Here is a 14,773-nt window from a genome sequence, read left to right as displayed (position 1 = left end):
CACGTCCAGTTTCATCTTGCTATAGTACTGGCTAGCAAATAGAAACAAGAAAAAGATAATGCTACTTAAGAGAAGAGATAAGCATCAAAAATAAATTTGGTGTTAGGTAGTTAATGAAACAGTTTAATAAGCATAATAAGCAAAAATTTATACTCAGCATAATAAGACATTTCAGAGAGTTAGGTAAAAATTTTATAATGATTTCTTGTAAAAGGAGATCCTCGTAAAGTTAACCCCTGCAATAATTATATTTTCTTGGAAGATATATAATCATGTTCATTTTATCACCGAGAAAAAGAAATGCTGATTGAACTGTCTTCTGATAACATTATGGTGGCCAGACATAAAATGGAACTATTATCAATTGTTGATATCCCTCAAAAAAGAATATCAACTTCTAAATTAGAATATTTCATATTTTGACTGATTTTTAATTTTCTACTTGTGTTAAAAGATATTTTAACAATGTTGCTAATTAAAAACCAAACAGTAATAAAATATATTACTGCAGTGAACAATGTTCTAGTTATGAATATCACATTTTCTAACCTCTAAGCAGCAAAAATGTCAGACTAGTGGAAAACTGTAATTTTATAACATTACATTTAATAAATACAATACTGTCTACATTGGGTTTTACTTCTACAAAACCTGTATTCCAGCAGGCCCATGAAGCATTTCAATTTCCCTGTCCACATGTATAAAAAGGTTAAAGAACGTAGCTCTAAACATTGTCATAAAAAACAGGAGCTAAATCTCACATATAAAGAATGTTGTCCATGTACCACTGTACTAGGAAAAAAGAGACATCTTTTTTTCAGTGTATAAGAGATGTCCTGAGATGCCTGGCGTCTGTACCTGACTCTGTGTTCAGGGAACATCCCTGTTGATTTTGGGAAACTATATGTATTGTCAAAGTTAAAACTATCTTGACCACATGCAAGTCAAGCACTTCCAATCTAGGAGTAGAAACCTTTTATGACAATAATGTCAAGAGACTATTTCTCCTGTGTACATAAGTTGTTCTTTAAAATTTAATTTAATTTTGGAATATATTTACTTAGTGTACAGTTAAAATGTTCAAGCATATGTTTGTTGAAAAATATTTAATTGAATCATTCTGTTCATAACATGAGTCTGATATTTGTATGACATTCACTTCCATGCATGTGAAATTCAATTAGTCTTTTGTGTTGCTCATATGTCTTCTGCCAATTTAACTATTTTCCAACTGTAAATACCTAGCAGGATAGAAAAATGCATTCCTCTCCAACACGTTGCCTCAGTTAAATATAAAGTAGTCCTATAAAACTGGAGAAATTATTCACAATGGACAGTGACATTAAAACATAGTTTTACCTGCTTTTTCATTTCTGTTGTAGTTATGATATATCACATACTAGATTCTGATGCTTGCTGGAGTTCACGCATGCTGTACAAACACTGTTTTACGTGATGAGAAGTCACACATTAGGTTGCATTACTCAAGCACAGTTGTATTCAGTACTTTCCTGGGGTTAAATACTTGATTGCAGTTCACTAATGTGACTTTCAGGTCATAACTATATTTCCAGTATTTCAGGGGATCTTCAGGCCACTGAAGAGTTGGCCCCAACACGGCAATGTGTGGAACCACAGAGGTACTTTATTAAAAGGAAGCAGGAGTCCAGGCTACACATTTCTTCTAGTCAATGAGCCCCAGCACAAGATATAGAAAACACTACCACACTGCAAAAGTCAGAATGGAGAAACAATGGAGGGTACTACCATGCTTAGAGAATAAAGATAGTAGTTTAGAAGATTCATTGAGAACTAGGCACCTAGTTTCCACTCTGATAAAGTCTTTGGAGAGGAAATGCAAAGTATGTTCAAAGGGCTCAAAGAAACTATGGAATGGAACAAATACATGAACAATCAATAAGACTCAAGAGGATATGAAAGTAGAAATGAGAGAATTTCAAACAAAAATAGTAAGACTGAAACACTTGGTAGACGAAATGAAAAACTGACTGGAGGACCTCAACAGCGGAGTAACAGCTGCTGAGGACAGAATCAGTGAGCTGAATATGAGCTGCATAACACGTCCATACAAGAGAAAAAGTTGGAAAGAGCCTTAAAACAAATGAACAGAAGATGGGGGGGGAAGCCTCAAAATCAGCACTCAACAATAGACCTTTGGGATAAATTCAAAAGGAACAACATAAGAATCATTGGGGCCCTAGAAGGCAAAAAAATAAAACCCCATGAAGAAGAAACAGTCAAAGATCATTGCTGAGAAATTTCTAAACTTGAAGACTGCATGAACCCACATTCTGGATGCCCCAAAAATACCAACTTAAAAAAAACATGCCAAGGAACATTCTAGTCACAATATGAAAACCAAAAATAGATTTAGAATACTGAGAGGAGCAAGCAAGATCAGAGAGGGAAATTGCATACAAAGAAGCATCCTTCTCTGTTGCTGGACCAAAAGGAGTAGAAGCGCCATCCCTGTCCAGACCAAATAATTTTGGGGTCCCTCGAGGGCGTAGGGAGCTCTGGAGGGACAATGTTCTCTCTGCCATAATATCATGCAAAGACATGCTGCAAAGAAAACAGCAAACAAATGAAATTAAGTCTGTGATGTCAGCAAACTATCACAGAGATGAACAGCATCTAGTCCTAAAATGGAACTTGGACCAACCGTCAAACAATGGGGAGCATCTTATTTGAGGGGCACACCTGGCAGTACTAAGGAGTTTTTCCTACCACTGTATTCAGGAATCACTCCTGGTGGTGGACGAATGGGATGATGAATTTCAAACATGGGTGGGATGTGTGCAAGTCAAGCATCTGCTGGACTATCACTCTAGCCCCTAACATAGGATTTTGTTTTGTATATTGGTCACTGGGTTTTATGTGTAATTCTGGTGGAAGTAAGTTTGAAATAGACTTAGAAAATAGGGACCTGAAAGCAGTGGTGAGATGTAGTGACAAAACTACAATGAAATGATAGTTTAGCCAAGAATACTTTAACCAGCCAGAATTTTTTTGTTTTTGTTTTGTTTGGGGGTCACACCCGGTGGCACTCAGAAATCGCTCCTGGCAGGCTCAGGGGACCACATGGGATGCCGGGATTTGAACCACCATCCATCCTGGGTTGGCCACGTGCAAGGCAAACACCTTACCTCTGCCCCATCCAGCCAGAATTTCATTCAGGTTCAGAATGAAATTGATTCACTGCTTCACAGAAAAACAACTTGACAGCCATAAAACCAACGTTAGAAAAACCTGTAGGGTCTATTTAAGGAAATTCCACAAATACATCAAACTTCTATGAAAAGATGGCAAAAAAAATATCATGACAATCATCTCTCTCAACATAAACAGACTAAAGGCACCTATTAAGAGACACACAGAGTAGCAAAATGGAACACAAATAAAGCAGTTCAAAAATGCAAACATCAACTTTCCTATCTAAGTTTGTTCTCTAGAAACCAGTCCCCATTCTTACATGCTTACCAAAATCACTTCATTACCATAATCTCAATTGCAGTAAAATATGACTTGTGATGAATATCAGTACATACTTTTCACCTATACCACTTCAGAGCTATTTCAGAAACTGAGAACAAGAATGAAGAGTATCCGGCTGGAGAGATAGCATGGAGGTAAGGCGTTTGCCTTTCATGCAGAAAGTCGGTGGTTCAAATCCCGGCATCCCATATAATCCCCTGAGCCTGCCAGAAGCAGTTTCTGAGCATAGAGCCAGGAGTAACCCCTGAGTGCTGCCGGGTGTGACCCAAAAAAACAAAAAAACAAACAAATAAAAAAGAATGAAGAGTATCACAAAACATGTTCGTACTGCTCTGATCAGCTAGAAACTGTCAAGAATTTGGGGGCTCTGAGTCAAAATATGCCATCTTAATCATCTTCAGGACCAAATATATATCTTATGAATCAAGTGCAGCAATTGCCTTCCTTATTCTTAACTTTCAAACACACAGGCAATTGTGCCTATTGATAATATGGCACAGCTCTCTATAAAACTATAATTGATCTTTCTGGGAAGAGAACCATTGCCCAAGAAACACAGTGTACTTCTGAAACACATTTATCTCCAACTACTGGTATGTGCCAAATAAAGGCCAGACTCTTCAGTTAATCTGGCAACCAACATCTTCACAATTTATATAACTGATATTATGCTTACATTCTTTTTACTGAATCCCAAGTCTCTCCCAAAATATATTCTAGGGCCCAGGGAGATATCTCAAAGGGTAAGTTTATGCATTGCATGAGGGAGACTATGCACCATACCTGGTATCATATGGTCCCCTGAGAACCTCAAGACAACCCATGAGAACTGAAATTAAAGTATACCCTAAGCCCCTTCAGATGTGCCCCTCCAAAAAAGAGCACTCTAACCTTCCTAAAGATGGCATGAGTTTTCATATCAATTCTGCCTTCCTGTTACTGGATTTTGTTTTGTTTACAATTTTTCTATTCAAAGATGTCCTCAACACGGCTAACATAATGACTATAAATGCAACTCTGACATTGTGATTACCTAATGGCTTCCATTTTCTTTCAGAATAAAGTCAGATTAGGCCTTTTGTGATCTGACCTCTTCTTGCTTACCTCTCCAAACTTATTCATTACTCTCTACCTTGTGCTTGAAGCTCTGGCACTTTAAACTGCTTCTTTTACTCTATTTGCAACATGTTACTTCTTTTATTGTTATTTTATAGTATATTTGCTTATTTGGAGGGACTACAACTAATCCTCTAAGATCACTCCTGACAGTATTTAGAAACCATCCTCCAACAGTACTTGGGTTACTATGTGGTTATAAGGGATGGAACAAAGATCTCTCACATGCAAAGCATATGTGAAAACTTTTGGGCTATCTGCCCAACCACATACCACTTTTATTTCTGGCTTTTTGTTTTGTTTGTTTAGAGTTGTCTTTTAAATGTTAGTTTCTAATGCCTTCTGCACACCTATATTCATTGCAGCGCTATTTACAATAGCCAGACTTTGGAAACACCCAAAATGCCCTTCAACAGATGAATGGCTAAAGAAACTGGGGTACGAGACCGGAGAGATAGCATGGAAGTAGGGTATTTGCCTTGCATGCAGAAGGATGGTGGTTCGAATCCCGGCATCCCATATGGTCCCCCATGCCTGTCTACAATTTCTGAGCGTAGAGCCAGGAGTAACCCCTGAGCTCTGCAGGGTGTGACCCAAAAACCAAAAAAAGAAAAAAAAAGAAAAAAGAAGTATGGTACATATACACATGGAATATTATGCAGCCATCAGGAGAGATGAAGTCATGAAATTTTCCTATACGTGGATGGACATGGACACTATTATACTGAATAAGTCAGAGGGAGAGAAATAGACACAGAATAGTCCCAACTCATTTATGGGATTTAGGAAAAATAAAAGACATTATTATAATAATACCCAGAGACAATAGAGATGAGGTTTGGAAGGACCAGCCCGTGATATGAAGCTCACCACAAAGAGTGCTGAATGCAGGTAGAAAAATAACTATATTAACAACTATCATAACACTATTAATGAGTGAGAGAAGTAGAATGCCTGTCTCAAATACAGGCAGAGGTGGGGGAGGAGGGAGATGGGGTATTGGTAGTGGGAATGTTGCATTGGTGAAGGATGGATGTACTTTTTATGACTGAAACCCAACTACAAACATGTTTGTAATCACGGTGCTTAAATAAAGATATTATTTTAAAAATAAAATGTTAGTTTCTTTATTTCTTCAAAGAAGTTTTAACTGTTTTGAGGCCTTATTACTTTTTATGTGTTATCAACAATTAACATCCTAGACCTAGATGGTGCTGTTTTTGGTTGGCCAATATAATTTATGAATATAGATTATAATTGTTTATAAAATATTAGAAAAATATTTTCTTGGGTTATAGAGTTAGTAGAGAGCTAACTGTGCTTGTCTTGTATTTGACTGACCACATGTTAAATTCTGGCACCACATGTAGTCCCCTGAGAACCACCTAGGATCATTCCTGAGCAGAGAGTTAAGAATAACCTCTGAGCACCATGGGCTATCGCCCAAACACCAACCCCCAAAATTTATTTGCTATAGTTCTTGCCTTAAGAATTCCTATAACTGACAAATGACCCAGCTGGTAAACAGATGATATAAACTTGAAATATTGATAGACTATGCAAGAAATGCCTCAGTAACTCCCACCTCCTTTATCTACCTAATTACTACAATATGTCCTAGACTCAGTTCAGGAACCATCACTTGTTTCTTCCCTGGTGTCTTCTTCTCAAGATCTGAATGAAACATGTCCCATGCATCCTTCTTTAATACAAAATACAAAAGTCTGTCATTGGTTTGAATTGGTTTGGGAGGTTCTGAAAACTCCTGTGATCAGTAGGTGGTGAAGAGTGAACAAGTTCATTTGTCTATAAGGACACAAACTAAAGGCTATGACAGTGTATGAGCCCACATTACTGACAGGAAAACCCCCACTGCCAAGGAAACCTAATAATATGCACAATTCCTCATTCAGCTTTAGCCAGTTTACCTTACCCTAGAAAATAAATCTGACTATTCTTATAAGGAAATCACTCAAATTTCCCTGTTGCCTCTTTAAACATTCCGTAAAACTTCTTGTTGCCCAGTAGCCTTTGGAAAGTCTTTCATAGCTTACGAGACACTGTATTTCCCCAAGCTATGAATAGTTTCCCTTTGAGTAAAAGACCTCATATTCACTACTAATTGCATTAGCTTTATCATTTAATGATGGAGAAAATATATGTATCTTGTGTAGCACACAAGAGGATCTTCATAAATGCTTGCTGATTTTATTAACAACTAAATAAACTCAATTGCCTCATTTCCTTCCCAAACCAATACCCCTGCCTGAATCTGACAATGAGGAAGCACATTGGGAAGGAAGAAAATCTGCTGCAAATACAGTTAAAACACATTGAGAAACTTCAATGCAATCAAAAATCACTATGTATAAATGTTTCTTGCCAAATGTTGTTTGGGCATTTTCATTGAGCAAGCTGACTATTCCAATGATAAATGATTTATATACTATGTAATTTCATTTTTATTTTCCCTTATTTTATTGCATAATGCTATGGGTTTCCACATTTGGTTGTGGTGGACTGTCGGTCACATATTTGTGGGAGTGATTGATGCCAGGGATTTCAGTAGGGGTGGAACTCATGGCCACATGTATGCAAGGCTGATGCTCTTCCACTGAGCCACATCCCTGGGCCTCTGACTAATATCTTATTGAGGTTATTTATGTATGTATCTGTCTCTCCCACAATATTAAGAGATACTTGCAGACCAGAGAGATAGTAAAGGGGTAGTCCATTGATCGTATGTATTCCCTGATTTGATCATTGGCATTTCATATGATTCAGTTAGTTTAATCAGGTATGATAATTGTGCAGATCCAGGAGTAATTCCTGAGCAGTCAGTTAAAACAACCCCAAAAATGAAATTTGCACCAATGTAAATGGATCTTTAAGGTATTATGCTTAGGGACCGGAACAATAGCACAGCGGTAAGGCGTTTGCCTTGCAAGCAGCCGATCTAGATGGACCTTGTTTTAATTCCCCAGCATCCCATATGGTCCTCTGAGCCAGGAGCAATTTCTGAGTGCATAGCCAGAGTAACCCCTGAACATCACAGAATGTGGCCCAAAAAGCAAATAAAAAAGGTATTATTTTTAAAAACAATAGAAAAAAGAAATAAAAAGATGACATGAGTTCACTCAAATGTGGTAGAGAAACAAAGCAAACACAATCGAAGTTTATGAAATTATGAGAAGGAAAGGTAATCAGAGGTGAATAAAATGGGTATAAAGGATTAAATTATATGGTAATATATGAAAGCTAGATGATTTTTAGTAACCCTGATGTAAAATATATGGATGATGAATTTTAAAGATATAAACTACAAAAATGTGATAGTACAGAAAGTAAGACTTTCTTCTTACACCACCTAACCAATACAATTTGATACCCAGGCCCATATAACTGTCCATCGGCTCCACTAGAGCTCATTCCTAAGCAAGGAACAAGGTATAGGTCCTTAGCATCTCATAGTGTGGCCTCACTAAAAAAGAAATAAAATAAATTATGATTATATAAAGCAATGATAATGAATCTCAGCAAATATATATAAACATTTAGAATTTAATATGTAATAATTGCATCATGTCAAAACATGAGCAGAAAATGAGTATTCAATAATGATATTAGTACAATTTCCTTCATTTCTGAGGGTTATAATATCTATTTCCTTACATATACACTAATAAAATATAATGAACCAAAGATCAAAAGTAAAAAAGAAAAACTAGAACTTTCATCTGACAATGTTGAAGTAAAAAAGATTTCTAAGAAACTCACAAAACCCAGAGTCTCAGGGGTCTCAAACTCGCGGTCCACAGCCATTTGCGGCCCTCCATACAACATTTTGTGGCCCTGCCCTAGAGGAATCTTTTTTGTTTTGTTTTGTTTTTTTTGTTTTAGTTGTTTGGGTCACACCCCCCAATGTTCAAGGCTTACTACTGACTTTGCACTCAAGGATCACCCCAACTTTGCCTCCTGCAGCCCCCAGGTAAATTGAGTTTGAGACCCCTGGTAGATGGTAAAAAATAATAGATGTGACTGTAAACAAATTTAAGTTTGTACAAGGATAGTATAAACAAAAAAAAGAAGTGTTTTATTTAAAAACTAATGAACATAAGGGCCGGAGTGATAGCACATTGGATAGTTTGCTGTGCATGCAAGAAACCCAGGTTAAATCCCTAGCCTCACAAGTTGCTGAGGATCAAAAGAAGCAACACCCCAACACATAGTAACCCCAGAAAACTGCCACGTATAACTCAAAACAATAAACAATAATACTGTCAGTTTGGGGGAGGTTTACAGGATCAAATCCTGAAATTCACATATAAAGTGATGCATCATTGATCTACATCTCCTGTTCCATATAATTTTACTCATCAGAAAACTACTGTGTGTTTGTAAATGTAAAAATGATATTCATAAATATCAGTAATATACTTTTATACATGTCCTTTATATGTAAACATACAGTAAAATCTGTCTATACATGTAAAACATATTTTGTTCAAAGCATCTCACTAAGCAGCTCATTATAGCTATTTTTTCTTTTTATTTAAACACTGGGGTTACAAAGTTGTTCATGATTGAGTTTCAGGCTTATTATGTATACCACTATTCACCCATGCACATTTCCTGTAGCCAATGTCCCCAATTTCTCTCACACTCTCCTTCTGCCAGCCTCTAAATCTGGCATTTTACTCTCTTTTCTCTCTCTTCCTCTATCTCTCTCCATTTTTTCTTTTTGGCCAATGTGATTTCAGCTGTAATTAATGAAAGGGTATTGTGCCTGTCACTGTTCAGCATCCAGGTATTATCTAGTGATCAATTCAATTCCAGCTATCATTGTCATAGTGGTCCTTCCTCTATCCTATTTGCACTACTCCACTACGAGCTTCCTTTTTTTTTTTTTTTTTTTTTGGTTTTTGGGCCACACCCGGTAATGCTCAGAGGTTACTCCTGGCTATGCGCTCAGAAGTCGCTCCTGGCTTGGGGGACCATATGGGACGCCGGGAGATCGAACCGCGGTCCGTCCGAGGCTAGCGCAGGCAAGGCAGGCACCTTACCTTTAGCGCCACCGCCCGGCCCCCACTACGAGCTTCCTAACCTGAACTGAAGCTCCTGGCCATCATCTCTATTGTCTCAGGATATTACTACAACACTATCTTTTTTTCTTATATCACAAAAATGAATGAGATTATTCTATATATCTCTCTCTGATTCATTTAACTCAGCATCATACACTCCATATCCATCCATGTATAAGCAAACTTCAAGGCTTCATTTTTTTAATTATCTTTATTTAAACACCGTGATTACAAATATGATTATAGTTGTATGACTACAGTCATGTAAAGAACACCCCCTCTTTCACCAGTGCAACATTCCCACCACCAATTTCCCAAATCTCCCTCCTCCCCACCCCACCCACACCTGTACTCGAGTCAGGCTTTCTACTTCCCTCATTCATTCATATTGTTATGATAGTTTTCAGTGTAGTTATTTCTCGAACTGCACTCATCACTCTATGTGGTGAGCTTCATGTCATGAGCTGCACCTACCAGCCCTCATCTCTCTTGTCTCTGAAATACTGTTAAAAATGTCTTTCATTTTTCTTAAAACCCATAGATGAGTGAAACCATTCTGCGTCTTTCTCTCTTCCTCTGACTTACTTCATTCAGGATAATAGATTCCATGTACATCCATGTATAGGAAAATTTTATGACTTCATCTCCTGACGGCTGCATAGTATTCCATTGTGTATATGTACCACAGTTTCTTTAGCCACTCATCTGTTGAAAAGCATCTTGGTTGTTTTCAGAGTCTGGCTACTGTAAATAGCACTGCAATGAATTTAGAGGTGAGGAAGGGATTTTTGTATTTTATTTTTTGTTCCTCAGGTATATTCCTAGGAGTGGTATAGCTGGATCATATGGGAGCTCAATTTCCAATTTGTGAAGGAATCTCCATATCGCTTTCCATAAAGGTTGTACTAGACGGCATTCCCACCAGCAGTGAAAAAGAGTTCCTTTCTCTCCATATCCCTGCCAGCACTGCTTGTTTCCCTTCTTTGTGATGTGTGCCAATCTCAGTGGCGTGAGGTGGTACCTCATAGTAGTTTTGATTTGCATCTCCCTGATGATTGGTGATGTTGAGCATCTTTTCATGTGCCTTTTGGCCATTTGCCTTTCTTCTTTTACAAAGTGTCTGTTAATTTCTTCTCCCCATTTTTTGATGGGGTTAGATGGTTTTTAACTGTTGTGTAGTATTCCATTGTGTATATGCACCACAACTTCTTTTTGTTTGTTTGTTTGTTTTTGGGTCACACCCGGCAGGCTCAGGGATTACTCCTGACTCTACACTCATAAATCGCTCCTGGCAGGCTCGGGGGACCATATGGGATGCCAGGATTCAAATCACTGACCTTCTGCATGCAAAGCAAATGCCCTACCTCCAATGCTATCTCTCCGGCCCTGCACCACAACTTCTTAAGCCACTCATCTGTTCTTGGATGCAGGGCGGAATAGGAATCCAGCATAAATGGTTATGATATAGGCCACACATGTTGGCCAGGACAAATAAAGATGTTATCTCCTGAAGAAGCCTGCCTGTGAGTTTTCTTTTTTTTAAATTTTTTAAATTTATTTAAACATCTTGATTACATATATGATTGTGATTAGGTTTTGGTCATGTAAAGAGCACCCCCATCACCAGTGCAACATTCCCACCACCAATGTCCCAAATCTCCCTCCATCCCACCCCACCCCCACCTGTACTCCAGACAGGCTTTCCAGTTCCCTCATTCATTCACACGATTATGGTAGTTCTCTGTGTAGTTATTTCTATAACTGCACTCACCACTCTTTGTGGTGAGCTTCAGGAAGTGAGCTGGAAGTTCCAGCCCTCCTCTCATTGTCTCTGAGGATTGTTGCAAAAATGACTTTTATTTTTCTTAAAATCCATAGATGAGTGAGATTATTCTGCCTCTCTCTCTCCCTCTGACTTATTTCACTCAGCATGATAGATTCCATGTACATCCATGTATAGGAAAATTTCATAACTTCATCTCTCCTGACGGCTGCATAATATTCCATCATGTATATGTACCACAGTTTCTTTAGCCATTCGTCTGTTGAAGGGCATTTTGGTTGTTTCCAGAGCTTGGCTATTGTGAATAGTGCTGCAATAAATATAGGTGTGAGAAAGGGGTTTTTGTATTGTATTCTTGTGTTCTTAGAGTATATCCCTAGGAGTGGAATAGCTGGGTCGAATGAAAGCTCAATTTCCAGATTTTGGAGGAATCTCCATATCGCTTTCCATAGAGGCTGGACTAGACGGCATTCGCACCAACAGTGGATAAGAGTTCCTTTCTCTCCACATCCCTGCCAGCACTGATTGTTCTCATTCTTTGTGATGTGCACCAAACTCTGTGGTGTGAGGTGGTATCTCATCATTGTTTTGATTTGAATCTCCCTAATGATTAGTGACAAGGAGCATTTTTTCATGTGCCTTTTGGACATTTGTATTTCTTTTTTATCAAAGTGTCTGTTCATTTCTTCTCCCAATTTTTTGATGGGATTAGATGTTTTTTTCTTGTAAAGTTCTGTGAGTGAGTTTTCTACCCGCTGCTCTCCTGAACCCAGATACCCGCTGGCTGGAGGAGTTGCATACACGTGGTCCTGGGCTGGAGGAGAAAGGCCTCCATCATCATCCACCACCATCAAAGCCCATCCAAAGGGCTTAATGCAACACTTAGGCACTTGGGTTGTTTCCAGATTCTAGCTATTATAATAGTGCTAAAATGAAGAGGACTTTAACCTATTGTGTTTTAGGATTCACTTTTGACCTTTGACTTTGAGTTGGTTTTTGCTCTGAATATTCAAATGTGTTTCTTGCAGGCATCAAGATACCAGCAAGATGTTAGCTGGTACTCTTCAGGTATCTAGGATGTGGACAAGGGTTCTTCTACACTGGGAACTTCTCAGCAATAAAATCTTTGGTTTTCACTCCTTCATGGGCGACAGTTTTCTTACTGTCTCTGTAAGATCAGAATATTCTTACGTTGTTCCATGAATTTATTCCAAAGGTCTATTGTCATCTTATTTTGAGAATTTTTCCATCTTAGTTCATTTATTTTAATGCACTTTTCTTTTTTCTTTTTTTTTTTTTTTTTTTGGTTTTTGGGCCACACCCGGTGACGCTCAGGGGTTACTCCTGGCTATGCGCTCAGAAGTCGCTCCTGGCTTGGGGGACCATATGGGACGCCGGGGGATAGAACCGCGGTCCGTCTCCTAGGCTAGCGCAGGTAAGGCAGGCACCTTACCTCGAGCGCCACCGCCCGGCCCCTTAATGCACTTTTCAACTTCTTCTATTGAATGGAATTGTTATGCAGCTCATCTTCCAGCTCATTGTGTCCTCAACAGCTGTTACTCTGCTAGTTTGGCCTTCTAGTGAGTTTTTCATTTTGCTTACTAATTTTTAGTGCTGTTATTTCTGCTTGATATTTTCTGATTTCTACTTTCATATTTTCATACAGTCTGTTGGCTGTTCATTCTATGGTTTCTTTGAGTTCTTTGAACATCTTTAACATTTCCTCTCTAAAGTCCTGATCAGAGCCTATATAGATGGCTGATGCTAGTTTGTTTCAGAACTTTCATCTTCATTCAATAAGCGTAGTGGGGTTCTGCATTCTTTTCTCATTGTAACCTTGGCAATGTGTTGGTGTTTTTGGTGTGTTGTTTTGGGGTTCCTTGACTAGAACAAATGTGTGGCTGTGGAGCAAAGAAAAGCAGCCATGCTCTTTTCTAGGTGCATTATCCTGAGTTTTCTGATCCTTTTGATTTTAAAGCTGCCCAAAGTCACCAGATCTTCTCGTCTCTTGTCTTGCTTGTTCAAGGTCATGCTTTACTCTGGGTACATAAACTTTAGTTCAAAATGCAGGCTGTGCTGAATCCCTGCTTGTGTCACCCTGGAATAGATTCTGGTACCAGGCAAAAGGATATACACAAGCAGAGTGGTACCCTGTCCTTACTGTCACTGCTGGCCATCTTGTAACCTACCGTGTCACAGACACACTGCTGCTGCCCATATAGCTAGATCGCAAAGCCCTTCTGCCTCACAGCCTCGCCTATGCTGCATTCCCTTGGCACTGTTGTCTGCAGCACTCAAATTCAGTCATCCTGATGTGCCTTTGCCACACTCCACATCTCTGAGTCCTGCAATGGGACTAAGTCAGGGCACCACTCTCTGATAGTCTACTGGCTCCAACAGCACTGCTTCCAGGCTTTACTCTCACTGCTAGCCATCTTGTAGCTGTTTTTTTCACAGACACACCACTGCTGCCTGTATGGCCCAGTCTGAAGGTCTTCCTGCTTCACTTAGCCTTACCCCTACTACACTCCTTCAGTGCTAATGTCCGTGTTCTGCAAGCTCGCCCACATAGATGGGCCCTCCCCACTCTTAGCAGCTCCCAGCCCTACTGTCGGACAGACTTCTGTCTCTAGCAAACTGCTAAGTAGTCACTTCGAGCACTGCTACCGTTGCTTAAGACCACCACTGCCACCATGTTTTTCTTTGGCAATCTCCTTAGGAGTCTGATTGTTGATCTGGTTACTGGCTTCCACGTTGTCTCCAGGAATCTGGTGCCCCGCTGCCAGAGTCGGGGATTTAGGGGATTTCATACTCTGGACCATATGGTGATGAGTGCTCTCTGAATCTCCAGGCTACTCCACACAGCTGCTGCTGTAGCCGCTGTTGCTGTTGCAGTCCCTCTGTCAGTTTGCCTCAATCTCCTGACTATTTCTTATGAGGGTTCTGTAACTTGGGATCAACTAGAATTCTGTCAATTCTGTATTGTTCAGATACATGAGCATAATTTGAAGATTTCTTCTATTGTTCATAATTATGTGTTGTTCAGATATATAAGAATTTTTCTGAAGATTTCTGTATTTAATGTAGAAATGTTAATGATCATAACTGTTATAAATGCTACTATCACATAAAGTATTAATGTTCCTACAATTGATGGAAAATGTTTACCAAAAATCATATTTCATGATATTTCATTTAGTATTGCTTTGATTGGGACCTCTTTTCAGGATAATCCAGTTTCTTTTTGTCAAAAGAGCTTATAGGATCACAAGCA

General features: G+C 38.8%; 1 pseudogene; it reads right to left on the bottom strand.

Moving 5' to 3' along the window:
- The window catches only part of LOC125999027 (MICOS complex subunit MIC60-like), a 39,309-nt pseudogene extending 25,000 nt beyond the window's left edge, over positions 1-14,309 (bottom strand).
- Between the last annotated feature and the right edge of the window lie 464 nt (positions 14,310-14,773).

This window comes from Suncus etruscus, chromosome X, assembly GCF_024139225.1.
Source record: "Suncus etruscus isolate mSunEtr1 chromosome X, mSunEtr1.pri.cur, whole genome shotgun sequence".
Lineage (NCBI taxonomy): Eukaryota > Metazoa > Chordata > Mammalia > Eulipotyphla > Soricidae > Suncus > Suncus etruscus.
The sequence above is the reverse complement of the archived record's forward strand: the minus strand, read 5'-3'. Positions and strand labels throughout refer to the sequence as shown.